This window comes from Nelumbo nucifera, chromosome 2 (assembly GCF_055504915.1).
Source record: "Nelumbo nucifera cultivar China Antique chromosome 2, China Antique-T2T, whole genome shotgun sequence".
Taxonomy (NCBI): domain Eukaryota; kingdom Viridiplantae; phylum Streptophyta; class Magnoliopsida; order Proteales; family Nelumbonaceae; genus Nelumbo; species Nelumbo nucifera.
This window is the reverse complement of record NC_142650.1, coordinates 63,722,453-63,739,247: the sequence shown is the minus strand read 5'-3', so window position 1 is coordinate 63,739,247 and position 16,795 is coordinate 63,722,453. Positions and strand designations below refer to the sequence as shown.

Sequence of the window (16,795 nt, the reverse complement as noted above, 5' to 3'; positions counted from 1 at the left end):
AAACACCCATATAGCAGCGTGTTAGGTAGCAACGATGAAAACTATTTTGCCATTAAAATCAGGGGGAAACACACATTTGCTTGCAGGTTGCAGAAATGGAGATGAAGGGTGTTTGGAAATAACGGAGAGTCGTGATTGCATGAGAAGATGAGAAAATCATGGAAGATTCGGTTAGTTAGGAATGCTCAGTTCGGTAGACTCCTATTATATCACGATTAAGAATCATGTGTTTCACTGTAAATCATGGTTTTTGAACCATGTTGATTCAGATAGTTGGACCGTTCCGCCCGGAAATTATTTAGGCAATTGATTCCGTTTTATCTTAAATTCGGTCTCTGATTAAAAATCGATGAATTAGTCAATGATCTGTTGCTTTGGGCGGTCAAACCATCAATTTTTTGGTCATTTTTATTTTTAATTATTTTTTAATTTTTCAATTTTTATTATCAGAACAGACTGTCTGATTAAACCGACTGAATAACTTAAAAACGGTCAAACCAAACGATCCAGTCGCACGTTGAGAACATCTCCCCGCTACGAATTTAACAGAAATGACGGAGAGATATTCTGAATGTATAGCTGGATGTCTGCGAAAGAAAATGAAGAAAGGGTTCAACTTATAAAAACATTCCGTTGCCGGGAATCGAACCCGGGTCTCCTGGGTGAAAGCCAGATATCCTAACCGCTGGACGACAACGGAACTCCATGATTCTAATGCTCTAAAAACTTCTTTAGAATATCTGTAAGAAATATTAATTTGTTTTTTCCCTCTGTATAAAACGCTATATTATCTAGCTTTCAAAAAAACGCTATATTATCATGATATATCATCTACTTCCTTGAAAATTAATATCATCTAATATATGATAGATCCAGTCGCACGTTGGGAACATCTGCCCCTACGAATTTAGCAGAAATGACGGAGAGATATTCTGAATGTATAGCTGGATGTCTACGAAAGAGAATGAAAAAAACGGTTTCAACTTATAAAAGAACATTCCGTTGCCGGGAATTGAACCCGGGTCTCCTGGGTGAAAGCCAGACATCCTAACCGCTGGACGACAACGGATTACTGATTACGTGATGCACTAAAATGTCTTAATGCAGAAGAAATATTAATTTTGTTTCCTTTCTTTGGTATAAAACGCTACATTATCATCTAATTCCTTCAAAATTGATATGATCTATATATATCATAGAAGGCTTTAGTTCACGTCAACAAATCGGCTCGATTTGGTCGGTTCTCAAAATAATTCAGTCATTTTCGGTTTGAAAAATAGTAGAATCCGACAATTCAGTTTGATTATGGATTATTGTGTTATAAACTAAACAAAAACTGATCCGGCCAATTACTTTTTACACCTATCTATTGTATTTTTTTTAGTAGAAAACTGATATTAATAAATGAAACCAGAACAAGAGAAGAAGACAAACAAGGAAAAGAAACAAAACAACAAGGAAGAGAAAAAGAAAAGAAAAACTATAGAAAACAAGAAACAGAGGACGTTAAGGAGGGATTAAATCCTTTTGGATCAGGCCAGAAAGCTAAAACGGGCAGGCATCTTTCTAGCAACCTACACCACCCAAACCTTTTTGAGCTGCTATGTGGGCAACCATATTTGCTAATCTTGGAACCCACTCAAACTTAACAAGTACAGATCTTGCAAAATGAAGAAAGTCTTGAATAACAATAGAGATTTCATAATCACAATCAACACAAGCAGAAGTCAAACAGTCCACAACAAGTTTACAGTCACTTTCTATGATGAAATGGGATAATCCTAGCCCCTAGGAGTAAACCATTTAAAACTGCAAGAGATTCAGTCATAACAGCAAAACCTCCCTTTAAGCCAGCTGAATTTGACAGATAAACAGGTACCAAGACTATCCCTTACAACAGTTCTAGTCTCAAACAGAAAAGAATCAGCTACAAAAGCTCCGCCTACATTAATCTTTATCCAACTTTACCACCTTCAGAACAGGGAGTGTTGGTGATGATGAAGATACTTGACCCCAAAACTCCTTGGCTAGCATCACAGCCCTATTAATCACCAAGCAATGGTCAATATTAGACTCATTAAAAATAGCACCGTTTCTGCGAAGCCATATATACACCAAATCAGAGAAGTTGTTAGAGAAAGCAACTCTTCTTTTCTATCATTCTGTCCTTTACAAACTCTGACTCACCCAATAAGTCAATCCTTAAAACTCTCATTGTCATTTACATTGTAAAAAAACAAGACCCAGGGGAGACCCAAACCAGCACCTGCTTGCACAATCACACCTACAGATAGCATGCAAAACTGTTTCCTCCTCTTTTAGATACCACTTTCCTTTTGAACAAGTTTACATTTACTACAATGGCTCCAATGCAACATTTCCATAGGAAAGTTTTGAGCTTTGGAGGCACTACCAAGGACCAAATAGATTTCCAAAGGCATTTACCATTCTCTCTGGCCGGGAAGAGTTAACATCTACACTCTTCATGACAAACTAGGTTGATTTTACATTAAAGTGACCCTTTTGGTCTAGACTCCATATGAGTTTATCCTCTTGCTCCACCAAAAGAATCCTAATACTAAGAATTTGGCGAGCTATTTCAAGAATGAAGAGTAAGTTTATCAGCTCAATATTCCAGGCTCTAGATCCTTGGTCCATTAAGTCAGTCACCAAGGATACCCCAAGAGTTCTAAGTTTGGGCCCATAGATTCTAAAGCCAAGCAAACCAGGAACCATGGGTCCTGCCAGATGGAAATTCTCCTTCCCGATCCCACCAACCAATATGCACCTTTGGAGATGACTTCCTTTCCTTTCAACACACTCCTCCAACCCCTTGAACCATTTTGGGGCAATTTGTCATTTAGGAAGGATATATGCGTCACATACTTGGCTCTCAACACCTGAGCCCATAGGTCATTATCATTACTTGCTAACCTCCAAGCTAGTTTAGCTAAGAGTGCCTTGTTAAAACAATCTAGGTCCCTGAACCCCAAACCATCATCCAACTTATTTTTACTAATTTGATCCCAACTAACCCAATGTATGCTTTTTGAGTTGTTACTTTTACCCCACCAAAAGTTTCTTTATTATCTTTTTATATCCTTTGATATGTTTCCGGGTAAGAGAAGCATGACATACTATAAGTTGGTAAGGCATCCAAAACTAATTTTATAAGCACTTCTTTACCTACTTGGTTCAGTAACTTACCTTTCCAACTTGAGAACTTCCTATCCATTTTGTCCACAAGATACTCGAACATCCTTGACTTGGATCTGAAAAAATGAGAGGGGAGCCCAAGGTATGTTGAGGGTTTCTCAACTTTTTTTAAATACATGCTCTTAGCTATGATTTTCTAGAATTTAGGGTGTAGATTGGAGCTAAAAGAAATTTCAGATTTCCTTAGATTCACCTATTGGCCCGATGCTTGTTTATAGTGTTTAATGGCCTTCATAATCTTCTTGCCTTCATCTAAATCTGCCTTTGAGAAGATGAAGCTATCATTTGCAAAAAACAAGTGAGAGATGATAGGGCCTCCATGACTCACTCTGATTCCAAAAATCAATTTAGCTTCAACAAAATCATTTAAAATGCTCGAAAAAACATAAACAAACAAGAGGAACAGATAAGGGGACATTGGGCCCCCTTTCCTTAGCCCTCTCAAAGGGTATACTTTTCTACTTGGAGCTCCATTTATCAAAATCTAATATGACACCGATGTCACATACTCCATGACCCACTTAACCCAAGTCTGCCAAAACCCGAGTTTTTCCAAAACTTTTGTCAAAAAAGCCCACTCTATTCTATCATAAGTTTTACTCATATCCAATTTAATGGCCATATAACATTTCCTAGCCTTTGTTTTCCTCATAAAGTGAAAAATCTCATGGGCTATTAGTTTGTTGTCCTCAATAAATCTCCCTTCTAGAAAAGCATTTTGATTGTGTGAAATCCCTGAGGGAGGAACAGATAAGGGGACATTGGGCCCCCTTTCCTTAGCCCTCTCAAAGGGTATACTTTTCTACTTGGAGCTCCATTTATCAAAATTTAATATGACACCGATGTCACATACTCCATGACCCACTTAACCCAAATCTGCCCAAACCCGAGTTTTTCCAAAACTTTCGTCAAGAAAGCCCACTCTATTCTATCATAAGTTTTACTCATATCCAATTTAATAGCCATATAACCTTTCCTAACCTTTGTTTTCCTCATAAAGTGAAAAATCTCATGGGCTATTAGTTTATTGTCCCCAATAAATCTCCCTTCTAGAAAAGCATTCTGATTGTGTGAGATCACTGAGGGAGGAACAGATAAGGGGACATTGGGCCCCCTTTCCTTAGCCCTCTCAAAGGGTATACTTTTCTACTTGGAGCTCCATTTATCAAAATCTAATATGACACCGATGTCACATACTCCATGACCCACTTAACCCAAGTCTGCTCAAACCCGAGTTTTTCCAAAACTTTCCTCAAGAAAGCCCACTCTATTCTATCATAAGTTTTACTCATATCCAATTTAATGGCCATATAACATTTTCTAGCCTTTGTTTTCCTCATAAAGTGAAAAATCTCATGGGCTATTAGTTTGTTGTCCTCAATAAATCTCCCTTCTAGAAAAGCATTCTGATTGTGTGAAATCACTGAGGGAGGAACAGATAAGGGGACATTGGGCCCCCTTTCCTTAGCCCTCTCAAAGGGTATACTTTTCTACTTGGAGCTCCATTTATCAAAATTTAATATGACACCAATGTCACATACTCCATGACCCACTTAACCCAAGTCTACCCAAACCCGAGTTTTTCCAAAACTTTTGTCAAGAAAGCCCACTCTATTCTATCATAAGTTTTACTCATATCCAATTTAATGGCCATATAACATTTCCTAGCATTTATTTTTCTCATAAAGTGAAAAATCTCATGGGCTATTAGTTTGTTGTCCCCAATAAATCTCTCTTCTAGAAAAGCATTATGATTGTGTGAGATCACTGAGGGAGGGATTTTTTTCATCCTATTGGCAAGGATTTTTGCAATAACCTTATACATGGTGTTGCAAAGACTGATTAGCCTGAAGTGATTGGGTTCCTCTAGGTGGTTTACCTTTGGAATGAGGGTTATGAAAGTTGAGTTCAGATCTTTATGGATAACCCCGTCTCTAAAGAAAATTTTCACTGATGCTTTAACATCCTCTACAACTATATGCCAATATTTTTGAAAGAACATATTAGGGAATCCATCCGACCCCGAGGCCTTTCTTGGTTTCATTTGGAATAAGGCCTCATAGATCTCCTCATAAGAGACATCCCTTTCTAGGTCTCTAGTATCCTCTTCAGCTATTACTGTTTTGACATGTTCTAAGGTTGCTTTCATATTTGTGGGGTCTGAAGTGCTAAATAAATTCTGAGAATGATCCCTAAAAACCATCTCAATTTTCCTAGGATCCTCCTCCCAATCTCCTTGATTATTTTTAGTTCTCAAAATTTTGTTCCTTGATCTCCTATTTAAAGTAGATTGATGGAAGAACCTAGTATTTCAGTCACCCCACTTTAGCCAATTACACCTAGATTTTTGGGCCCAATGAATCTCTTCTCGCTTCAATCACTTATCTAGGATTTGCTCACAATGTTTAACTTTCTAAACTAGCTACAGGGTCATGCAAGGCTCTTTCAAAGTCTGATTTTGCTTCTTCAATCTTTCTACTAAGCAAGCCAAAGGATTCATTGTTCCATTTCTTCAGTTCAGCTCTGAGCCTCATACTTTTTGCTCCCAACACATGTAGGCTTTGACCTTTAGAGGCCTTATTCCAAGACTCCTCAATTACCATTTCGCAATATTCATGGGTAATCCACATTTCCTCAAACCTAAAGGGTTTTCGTTTTCCCCTCAAATCAGATTTAGTATCCAGGAGAATTAGTAGATGGTCTGAACTTACCATTGACATGTGGTAAATACATGCATCAAGAAATACATCTTTTCATTTAGTGTTACCCATCCCTCTGTCTAGAACTTCAAAAATCATATTACGATACTCCCTTCTATTGCACCAAGTGAACCATGGACCAGCACTTTTAATATCAGAGATACTTAAACTCCTAACCAAATTTACATTTCTCTGCAGAACCCAATGCTTACAGTCCTTACCTCCTAGTTTTTCATCCTTGCAAAAAATCAAATTTAGGTCGCCTATGCATAACCACAACCCCTGACTTCTTGAAGCTATTTGAGTCCATTGGTTAAAGAACAGAGGTTTATCTTTTTTGTGGGGAGGGCCATAATAGAAAGTACAAAACCAGCTCCCACTCATTGTGTCATTGATTTGAGTGTGGATGAAATTTTTATTTGCAGTAATTACCTTGAGGTTTATGTCGTTTCTCCATAACAATGCTAATCCACCAGATAGCCCAATTGCATCTACCCCCATATATTCCAATCTCTAAGAGTTTTGAGTTTCCTAACACAGTCCATTAATTTACATTTGGTTTCCATGAGAAAAAGAATGACAGGTTGTTCTTAATTGAAGATCCTCTTCATTGAATGAATTGTCAGGGGGGAACCAACACCCTAACAATTCCAATTGATCACTTTCATTTTCTTCTTGGTGGTTGTTTTGAGATAACCACCCACACCCATTTATTCAGACAAGCACAATAATGAACATGCATATGAGAATGAGCACTACAAAGCTTTTAAAAATATTTTGGTGAACAACACTAAGGCTTACTAAGTTGAGTATGCACTGAAGTCTACCACTACAAAAGTGGAAGGTCTTAGCCCTACCACGCAAAAGTTGATGGTTAAACTTGCCTCTTTTCCTAAACAAAAAGTTCGTTGTTAAGTGTCACTTTGTCCATCAGCACTCAACCTCAAAGTTTGGCATTTCATCTTCCTTACACACTAGCAACTAACTGGATTTAGTGGTTGTTTCCTTTATGCCATGGGTTTGTGAGCATCTCTTCTTGGGATGACTGGGTCTTTTGAATTTTTTACCAAAAGTTCTAAAAAATAAAGGGAAAACATTTGAGTTAAGTAAAATATTACTAACCTCCATAGGCACTGATACCATTTTCCTAGCTTGTTGAGTCCATGTTGAAGTTCCAAAACCAGTCGCACCATCGACTTGGCTCTCCAATGGAATGGAGGTTTTTGCTGCTTCAAACTTGTGCTTTTTGAAACAGGGGACTATTTCCTACCCCGATCTACAAACCCGAATCCGAAACCCGCTCTGTTCATCTTTGACATTGGTCGTTTCAATTTGAAGTTTGAAAGGACAGGGTTGATCGAGGCTTCCTCTATTATCGCTAAATCTGGGGCCAAAGTATTGAGGTGTTGTTCACCATCAAAATCTTTCTGTAGCATTGAATCCGCTTTTGTGTCGGTTGCATCCTGTTGATGTGATATTTCCTTTATCACAATACTCAATTTTTCTTTGAAGGGTAAATTTCTAGGCCATCTTTCTGGAAGATTTGATTAACACTCCCTAGTATGGTAAGACTTGAGTCATAGGTAAATTGTCCTCAAACTTCCACCCTGGATCCTTTCCATGACTGATCATCTTGTTGGAAGACGTTTACTGAAGCAAACAACAGATTGAAACTCTGACCGTCCAACACATAGAACTCAGCTACCTTTGTTAAATCATTTACAAATCTAGTTTGAAAAACTACTACATGAGGACAGTGATCCCTCTCTGAACATAGCACCCATCCGATCAATCTACTTTGGGTTCGGTGAGTCATTACTCGAGTTCTCAGAATCTTGAACTAACTTCTTGTTCCCCTTGTCATCGTTTGATCTCTCAGAACATATTCTCTTTTCTTCAAGACTCATCTTCGTACCTTTGTTGAGAAATTTATCTTCTTCTGCGTCAGGTTCCGCTCGGAGCCAGGGGCCATTATCCCCTAGTTTTTGTTCTTCGTTAATTACATTTTGGGCTAGCATGGACGCCAAGTCATCAATAGGATCAGCTCGATCCTCAGAGCCACACTTTTCTTCTCCATGTCCAATCTTCCCGCACTTGTAACAGAATAACGGAAGTCTTTCATATTGAGAGGAATGCCAAGCTCTAGTTATGTCCTATTTCGTTCTATAAACACCATTCTCAAGCGGATTATTGACATTCAGTCAGATTTTCACCCTTAGATAAATGTCCCATTCCAGGGAGCTAATATCCTTGATGTTGTCCTCATCCAAAGGTACCGGTTCTCCGACTTCTTTAACTAGCATTTCATCGAAGGCTCTAGTCATAGCTTCTGGTGGAAGATACAAATACAAATGTTCAAATGTTCAAAAACTAAGTCCTTGGGGGATATATGAGGCACCCAGTCCCGAAGGAGAAGCGAATAGTCCTTGACTAGCCATGGTTGATTCTTCAAAACTCTCTTCCTATCTTTCTCCCTCGTGAAGATGATAAACAACACATCTCCACTTATTCTCCTCACATCATATTTCTTAATCTTCCTTGTTCACATATTCTTAATCCTTTCTAGAACTCCATAAGCATTCAATGGTTTATCTGATATTATTTACCATAAAGATAGAGGTTGCATTTGTTTACCAAGCTCTTCGATTCCTCTAAGCCCTCCATCCTTTTCGACCAAAGCAAAGGATTAGGATAACCAGGGGAGACAGATTTCTACTAGATGAGGTTGCGAGAAAAAACCAAGGAAACCCGTTGTTTGCACTTCAAATAGCACTAGGGCTACACCTCCATTTCTTCGCTCTTGCTAGCACAATGCATATTGGTTAGCATTTATTTTATATTAATGGAATAGAGGAAAATGTAGCATTGTTATTACTTTTTAATTTTGACTCTTTTTATGATTTGACTTATTTTATATTTAAAAATTTTCAGCCGCCTAACATTCTCTCTTCATTCCTTTCTCCCACTTTTAATTTCTCAATTTCCAATTTCAAAAGAATGAAAAAGACAAAACTCAAAACTATAAATCCTACTACATAGGGTCTAACATCTTAGGCTTATAGATGTCAGTTTTATCAAATAAAGTTCTAACAAGACATTTTTCATACTAAATTGAAGAGTTTTACCTCTAGTGGGACCCATGTAATAATAAATTAAAGATTTGGCATTTGATAGTAAAACACATAATACACTTTCCTTCGATTAACCGATTAAACCGATTGAAAAAATTCAAAATCGGTTTTAATGGTTTTACATGTTTATCGATCGGTTTCGGTTGACTAAATAATCAACCCGACAATGTTAATTTGGTTGAAAAAAGTAAGTGAAATCAAACCAAATTAACCTGTATACAACCCTACCAACCGCTGGACGACAACGAAATTCTACGTTTCCAATGCTCTAAAAATGTCTTTAGACTAATCTATAAGAAATATTAATTTGGTTTTGTTCTTTGTATAAAACTCTATATTATCATGATATCATCTACTTCCTTGAAAGTTGATATCATCTATATATATGACAGAAGGTTGTAGTTCATGTCAACAATGCTTTGTACCATACATTTTTTTTCTTTTCTCTTCTTGCATTTTATAAAAGAATTTTTAAATGAAATGTCTATTAATTATCTCTTTCTTTTAAGGCTATATTTGGTTTTAAGGAAAAAGTAGGGAAAGGAAAGGAAATGCAAGGAAACCTTTACAAACCTTGTATAAATTTTGATATCTTTCCCTACCTTTTCCTTTAAAACAAACATAGCCTAATTTAGTTTTAATTGAATGCTCTATTTATTATACTAGAAAAAAGTTATTTAACTTAACTTTGGCTGTTGGGGGCGAGGAGTCCTTCCTGGGTTTGAGCACCTTCACGACAGTTCATCAATTCACGATCATGCTTTTATTTTTACTTAAAATAAATTAGAATGTAATTACTAATTTGCCCACTTTCATGGTAACACCCCCAACTCAAACTCTCTCAACAGGAAAGGCTATTGGCCTCCAACAACCAATTTTTTTCCTTTACGATTAGGAAGCCTTTTTCCGAAAAATATTAGTGGATTTTAACAACTAGGGGAGAGAGAGAGAGAGTTTGTATCCAAAGCCAAAAGTCCAAAACTCCCTTGTGCTATTTTTACAAAACTCTTGTAATTGGTAAAAGGTAGGGAAACCCATTCAACCCAAGCCAAATTCAAGGCAAGACACCCACTCCCCATCCAAGGTTTTTAAAATTGAACCAGATAGGAAACCATTTTGGGGTTGAATGGTCCGATTGTTCGGTCCAAACAGATGACCCGCTCTAACAAAAAAAATTAGAAAAACAAAAAAAGGATAAAAATTATTATCTGGGTTGATGGTTCGACCGCCCAGGTCAGCAATTCGCTAACGAAATAAACAATTTTTGGACAAAAAGTGGTTTTGATGTGAACAGTGTCTGGTTCCCAATTTTTTTGGTCTAACCATCTGGTTTGATCTAGTTTTGAAAATACTGTCCCCGTCAACCCAATATTCAATTTGATGATAGAAATGATCAAAATGATATATTGAGTATCAACCACATGGTAAATTTCTATTATTGTTAATTGAAAGATTTAATAAATTTCCATTCAATCGGACCTCAATCCCCATCCTCGACCCCAACCTCAACCAAGGATTCCTATTAATCCTTGTCCTCGCCCCCCACCCCACCAAAACAATCTCCATCCCCAGCCCCATTGGGTTGGGGAAGTCAGGTCCTTGTTGGGGATGGGAAAAATTGACATCCCTAAAAGTGTGTTCTAATAAATGACCCTAATAGAAACACATAAGAGTATACAATTGTTTTATATTTTCAACTTTTTAAATAATTAATAATTATTCATATTTTATATACTACTTTTAATAAAATTTTTATAATACAAAAATAACAATTATTAATTTCAGTTGGCTTTATTTATCAAACTGATAAAACCAAACAACCCAATTAACTCGACCCGAATTGGTCGGTTTTCTAGTATTTTAGGTTGTCTTTGGTTCAAAAATTTCCCAATTTGACTAAGTTGGATCAGTTTCACTTTGGCCATTTGTAAACCGACCAAAATTGAATGACCTAACCATGGATATATATTAATATTTTATATTTTAAATATAATTTTTAATATGGAAAAGTGAGAATTTTCTCATATTTCTTAGTATAAAATGTTTTATATCATAAATCTAATTTTTAAATTTATTATTTAATAATTGCACTGTAATTTTTAAAATTAAATTAAATTTTTAAGTTTAAATCTTTTGAACAAATTGATCAAACCAAAACATCGACCCAAACCAATACAACTTGAGTGGATCGTTTTGACAAAAGGTTAGTCTGTTTCAGCTGACCAACTCCCTAACCTGACTAGGTCAATTTGGTGGGCCAAATAGCCTACAACCGCACCGAACCAATTCATGAACACTCATAGTTTTAGCTAAATTAATAGTCTTATCTCTAATAAATAACAATAGTTTAACCTCCAAATAATTATTGAAAATTTATAGAAAAAATACACAATTATTGAAAATATATTGATAATGAAAACTACAATAATCACAGAAATTACAAAAAATACAATAAGTACTAAAAATATATTAATTTAGTCAATAAATAATATAATCTCAAATAATAGTTTAATCTCTACTAAATATTAATCAATAACTTATAAGAAAAAACAATAAATACAATAAGTACAATAAATTAAATTTAAAAATTTCAATAATAGTAATTTAATCTCTAATAATTATTGAAAGTTTTCTATTAAATAACTAAACAAAATAAATTTGTACATACTTATTGAAAATACATTTATCACAGAAGACAATAATTATTAATTTTAGTATATATAATTATATAATAAATATATATTAAGAGTTTAAAATTATTATTAATAAATATTATTTTTTGAAAGGTATTTTCTCGAATTATTACTTGATATAAGTGAAATTAATTATTTACAATATTATGTAAAAATATTAAACTATTATTAATTTCATTGTTATGTTATAATTATTTTTCTACTTTTTATATTTTTTTTATATTTATTTTAGTTATTTAAAATATTTAGTTATTTAAATACTTAAATAATATGTAAAATATGTAAATTTTAAAATATTAATTATTTTTTGAATTTAATTATTCATAAAATCATAAATTATACTATGATTACATAATTTCATCATTAAATTTGTAATATATTAAATTATTATTAATTTAACTATTATGTTATAATTATAATATGCTATGATTATATAATTTTTCTAATTTGAATAAATTTTTTAAATTGATTACATAATTTCGTTATTTTAACTATTTGAAATATAGTTATGATAAATATTTAAATAATTTGAAAAATATTTAAAATTTTTGTTATTTGAATTTTATTTATTTAAAGCTATTACATATTATCAAATATTTAAAAAACATTTAAATCGATAATCAATGAAAACGTAATTTAAATTGTTTGTACATAATTTTGTCATATATTTTGTAAAAATATAAAATTATTTTTTGTGTTTTTAATAAATATTTTAAAGTTATTTTATAATTTTGTTAGAATATTTAAATAATTCTTAAATTTTTAATCCAACCTTTGGTTAGATAGATATAGATAAAAAGTAGGGGAGAGGATAAATAGGAATTAGAGATAATTTAGGAGAGAAAATCTCTACTAAATTAGAGATATTTTTGGAGATAAATAGGAATTAGAGATAATTTTAGAGAAAGTGAGGGAGGTAGTTTAGGAGTAATTTTAGGAGAAGAGATTAATTAGGTTATTGGGAAAGTGCATCTCATTGGTTGTTTCAAAAATAACATGGAATTAAAAAATAAAAAATTTAAAAAAATGAGAAAATAGATAAATAAGTTCTCTCAAAGAGAGCTATGCTGACATGGCAGGACCAGTTTTAATATATATATATATATATATATAAATTCTAAACGATGTCATTTGAATTTCTAGTTCTAACATGTCTAGTACACTAGTAGCTAGTCTACGAGTATTTTATCTCTGGGCCTAGAGAATTCAAATTAATGGTCCAGATCAATCAAGATCAGCGTCACAGTTCTTTATCTTTTATTAACGTATTGTTCTCATTGTCTATCTGTTCAATTTTTGATCTGACGGGAGTTTTATTTTATTTGTGCGCTTGGGCTGTTTGGGGAAAGAATTTAAAGTTTGGAATAGATTCAATAGAATAAATATTTTGGTCTTGCAATATCAAGGGGTCTATAGCTCAGTGGTAGAGCATTTGACTGCAGATCAAGAGGTCACCGGTTCGAACCCGGTTGGGCCCTTTTCGCATTGTTTTTTGAGAACTATTCAATACCAAGTATATTTTAAACACACATATAACCAATGAATCAGAGTGGCGCAGCGGAAGCGTGGTGGGCCCATAACCCACAGGTCCCAGGATCGAAACCTGGCTCTGATATTCAGAGAAAGGCTTCCGAGCTGTATTTTTTCCAATTTTCTTCTTCTGTTTAAATTCCAATTTTCTTCTTGAGTTGTAAGGAGACAGGAATCAAAGTCTGGTGGATGATTCGTGACCGTTCAACCAGAGCGTGATTAGTGGCATGGATCGTCTTGGTTACTAGGCCATTTCGCTGCAGAGATCGTTCCCATCGAGCATCACGACATCAACCCTTTTTTATCATGATTATTTTTTGTGAAATTACTCGGAATTCAATTTAGTATTTGTTATAAATTAATGAATCCAGGGGATAATATTTTTTTTTTTATTTTTTCAGATTGGGTATCCTTTTTACCATGATTTTTTTTGGTGAAATTACTTGAAATTCAATTTACTATTTGTTAGAAATTAACGAGTCCAGGGTATAATATTTTTTTTTTTCAGATTGGGTACTATAACAACATCCTTAAGGCTTTTAGGGAAAGGAAGGGAAAGGTAGGGAAACCTATATTGGTTTAAAGGCCTAAACTACTTTGGTTGCACACCTCTTCAACAACCATGTATGTGTTTGGTTCCATTTATGTTTATTGAATAAACGTTTGTACTTTATTTACTAGTAAAACCGAGAAATACAATAATTGCAATCGTTTATGACAACTAGGCGCCATTTTAGCATAACAGTGAATAAACGCCTGGCCGTTTGTGGAAGCTTCAAAAAATAACTTCTACAAACAATTGGCATGCACATAAACCAAAGTTCACTTTTTTACATTTTCGATGTATGCAAAAGAGCGAAAAAGAGAGAAAATGCTGAGATGGCGCCTATGTGGCACCATCAATAAACGTTTACTGAATAAACGTAAACGGTACCAAACACCCTGCATATATAGAACCCAATACACAAAGTCCTTTTTAAATAGAACCTTAGTAATGGCATACTAAACCTATGATCAAAGGTATGATGTGACGATACATTTTTTACTCACTAATAAGTGTGCACGTGCTTTACATGTAGCAATTAATTTTAGATGATGATAATGATAGTAATAATATATCCAATTTTTTATAAATTTTATTTTTTTTTTATTTTTGTTTTTATATTTTATATATTTTTTATTATTAATCAGATATAGATTGCAAAATTCAAATATGATTACATAAACACCTCATCCACATATGTAATAATAGGATCGAGTTGTTAAGTTTCGACTTTTAAGTATCATTGACATGCCTACCTGGTTGGCTAGACTCTTCTTTTTGTAGTGTTTTATCTTTTTGATGTATCTTTTTTCTTTTGTTCATGTATCAAAAAAAAAAATTATAAGATTTAAATAGAAGAAATTGGATGAGGTGAAAAACAATATTTCAATTTACAACTTAAAATTTAAAATTAAATAGGGACTAAGTCCAAGAATGAGTATTTTAGTCAAAAGAAAGTTCCACAATCTTATTCATATTTCGATAATAGTGTAAATATAGAATTATAGATGTGTTCAATTTTTCTATAACTATTTGTATTTTTATGTGTAAAAATAATTCTGATATATAACACTTACTTTGTGTTTAATTTGATAAATATATGATATTATACATGCGTTTGAATGCTTTTTTATATGCAAAATTTATGTATTTTTTCATTTTTGTATTTTTATATTTTATTATTTATTTATCACATTAAAGGTTAACACATTTAACCCAAAAGTTAACCTATTTATTATCAATTTTTATATTTCGTTGTTGGTCAGTTCTAAATTATGTATTTTATTTTCATTCTCAATAAAAATAATCCATGTTTATTACACTTATTTTTTTAATTTGATTAATAAAAAGATCATAAGTGCACTGGAACGAACACCGGCATCGGAGAAGGAAGTGGAGACGCAAGGACAGTGAACAGAATAGAACGAACACCGAATTTTACCTTTCGAACGATGTGAACAGTGTTTTTTGTGGGAACTCCTTGTTAATCATTGGACTTTATCTTGTGGGAATTCCCTGCTAACCATTGAACTTTACCTACTTGAATATGGTCAAATACTGGTTAAAAGATTGGTGAAAATGAGAGAAAGAGAGAGTGGAGGAAGTTGGAAGATTTGTCCTAATGTAGTGTTTTTATGATTTCTAAGAAAATAAAAGCAAAAAATAGTGTTAAATTCCATTTCCCTCATCCTTCCTTAGGCCTTCTTACGTATACATTTCAGTTTTATATATATACAGAGAGAGAGATGAACTCGGTTCCATATATCTGGTGGATTTTCTCAAGATGAACAAATAAATCTTGAATAAAGGATATTAATTCTCCACCAATCTCAGCCCAAAAGTGTTGGTACATTTTAGCACAAATACCATATGGACCCAGGGCTTTTGTAGGTCCAAGGTGCGTTCCGAATCCTTCCAAGGATCAATGGCTTATGAAATGTTGTCGAATTGTGCTTTCAATGACAAAGATAAGGCCGATGTCCATTGGCCAATAGATTCTTCTTGTAACCAAGAAATATTGTTCTTTCTTTTACGGTTGGAGGCAAACTGATGAAAGAAATTGATGACTATTACAATCTCCTTCCGCAAGCCATTTACAATGAGATCATTAAGATTCCTCTAGTTCAAGTTACCTTAAAAGGGAACCCTCCTCAAGAGATCATATCTCTTTAGATTCGTGCCTCCATTTACCTTGTGTTGGATAGATTCATTCCTTGCATGTACTACATTTTGCCCTAAAATCACCATTTGCATTGGACCATTCTTGTGGAAATTTTAAACATTAAAGCCATGCACTTTCAACCAGTAAGTTCCAAATCTTGATAGAACCGGGGGCAATTGTTGCAAACGAGGTTAAAGAGAGATGTTTGACTATTTTCTGAAGGGAGTAGTCCTCCCAAAATGAGTGAGCGAGCGAGCGCATGTTCACCTCATCTACGACCAATGTATTAGAGGGAGATCAGTAGTTTTTAGGGGTAATATGACGTCATCTACGACCAAGGTGGACAGCACAGCACAGCACAGGATTCTGATTCTTCTAGTTCTTCGATCGGAAGGAATAGTGATTCGGGAAGGTCGTCGACGGTGTCTAATAATGAAGATTCCGGCGAGATTGAGATTTTTGTACTTGGGTCGTTCTCAAACCACCACATGAGTCCTGTCTTCTCCTCTCCAATCAACATCTACCTCATCTGGTACGGCAAGTGGGCTCCCAAGCTCTTGATTCATCTTCTCCATCTCTGCCAACTATCGAGCCGCCCCTTTGTTGTTTGTCTCTGATTGGTGGAGCACTGTACCTCTCTACACTGACTACACTGGCACCAACATCTCTGGTTCAGTACTCATCGCTAGAGAGTACGCCAATCACCTTTAGTCTCACGGGACTCACCTCTAGAGGTGGTGGAGGAGATGAGCTTGCAATGATCATGCTCTTGGGCCGATTGGGAATGGAACTCTAGCTTGCATAAAGACCGATGCCTCAAT

At 34.5% G+C, this 16,795-nt stretch overlaps 4 non-coding genes across 4 annotated transcripts; 2 read left to right on the top strand and 2 right to left on the bottom strand.

Annotated features, from left to right (window-relative positions):
* Positions 1 to 628: 628 nt before the first annotated feature.
* On the bottom strand, positions 629 to 700 carry TRNAE-UUC (transfer RNA glutamic acid (anticodon UUC)). The gene has a single exon. It is a non-coding gene; the product is annotated as a tRNA-Glu (tRNA).
* A 297-nt stretch (positions 701 to 997) lies between these two features.
* TRNAE-UUC (transfer RNA glutamic acid (anticodon UUC)) lies at positions 998 to 1,069 on the bottom strand. The gene has a single exon. It is a non-coding gene; the product is annotated as a tRNA-Glu (tRNA).
* A 12,076-nt stretch (positions 1,070 to 13,145) lies between these two features.
* On the top strand, positions 13,146 to 13,217 carry TRNAC-GCA (transfer RNA cysteine (anticodon GCA)). Its single transcript has one exon. It is a non-coding gene; the product is annotated as a tRNA-Cys (tRNA).
* A 65-nt stretch (positions 13,218 to 13,282) lies between these two features.
* Positions 13,283 to 13,354, top strand: TRNAM-CAU (transfer RNA methionine (anticodon CAU)). The gene has a single exon. It is a non-coding gene; the product is annotated as a tRNA-Met (tRNA).
* Positions 13,355 to 16,795: the final 3,441 nt, after the last annotated feature.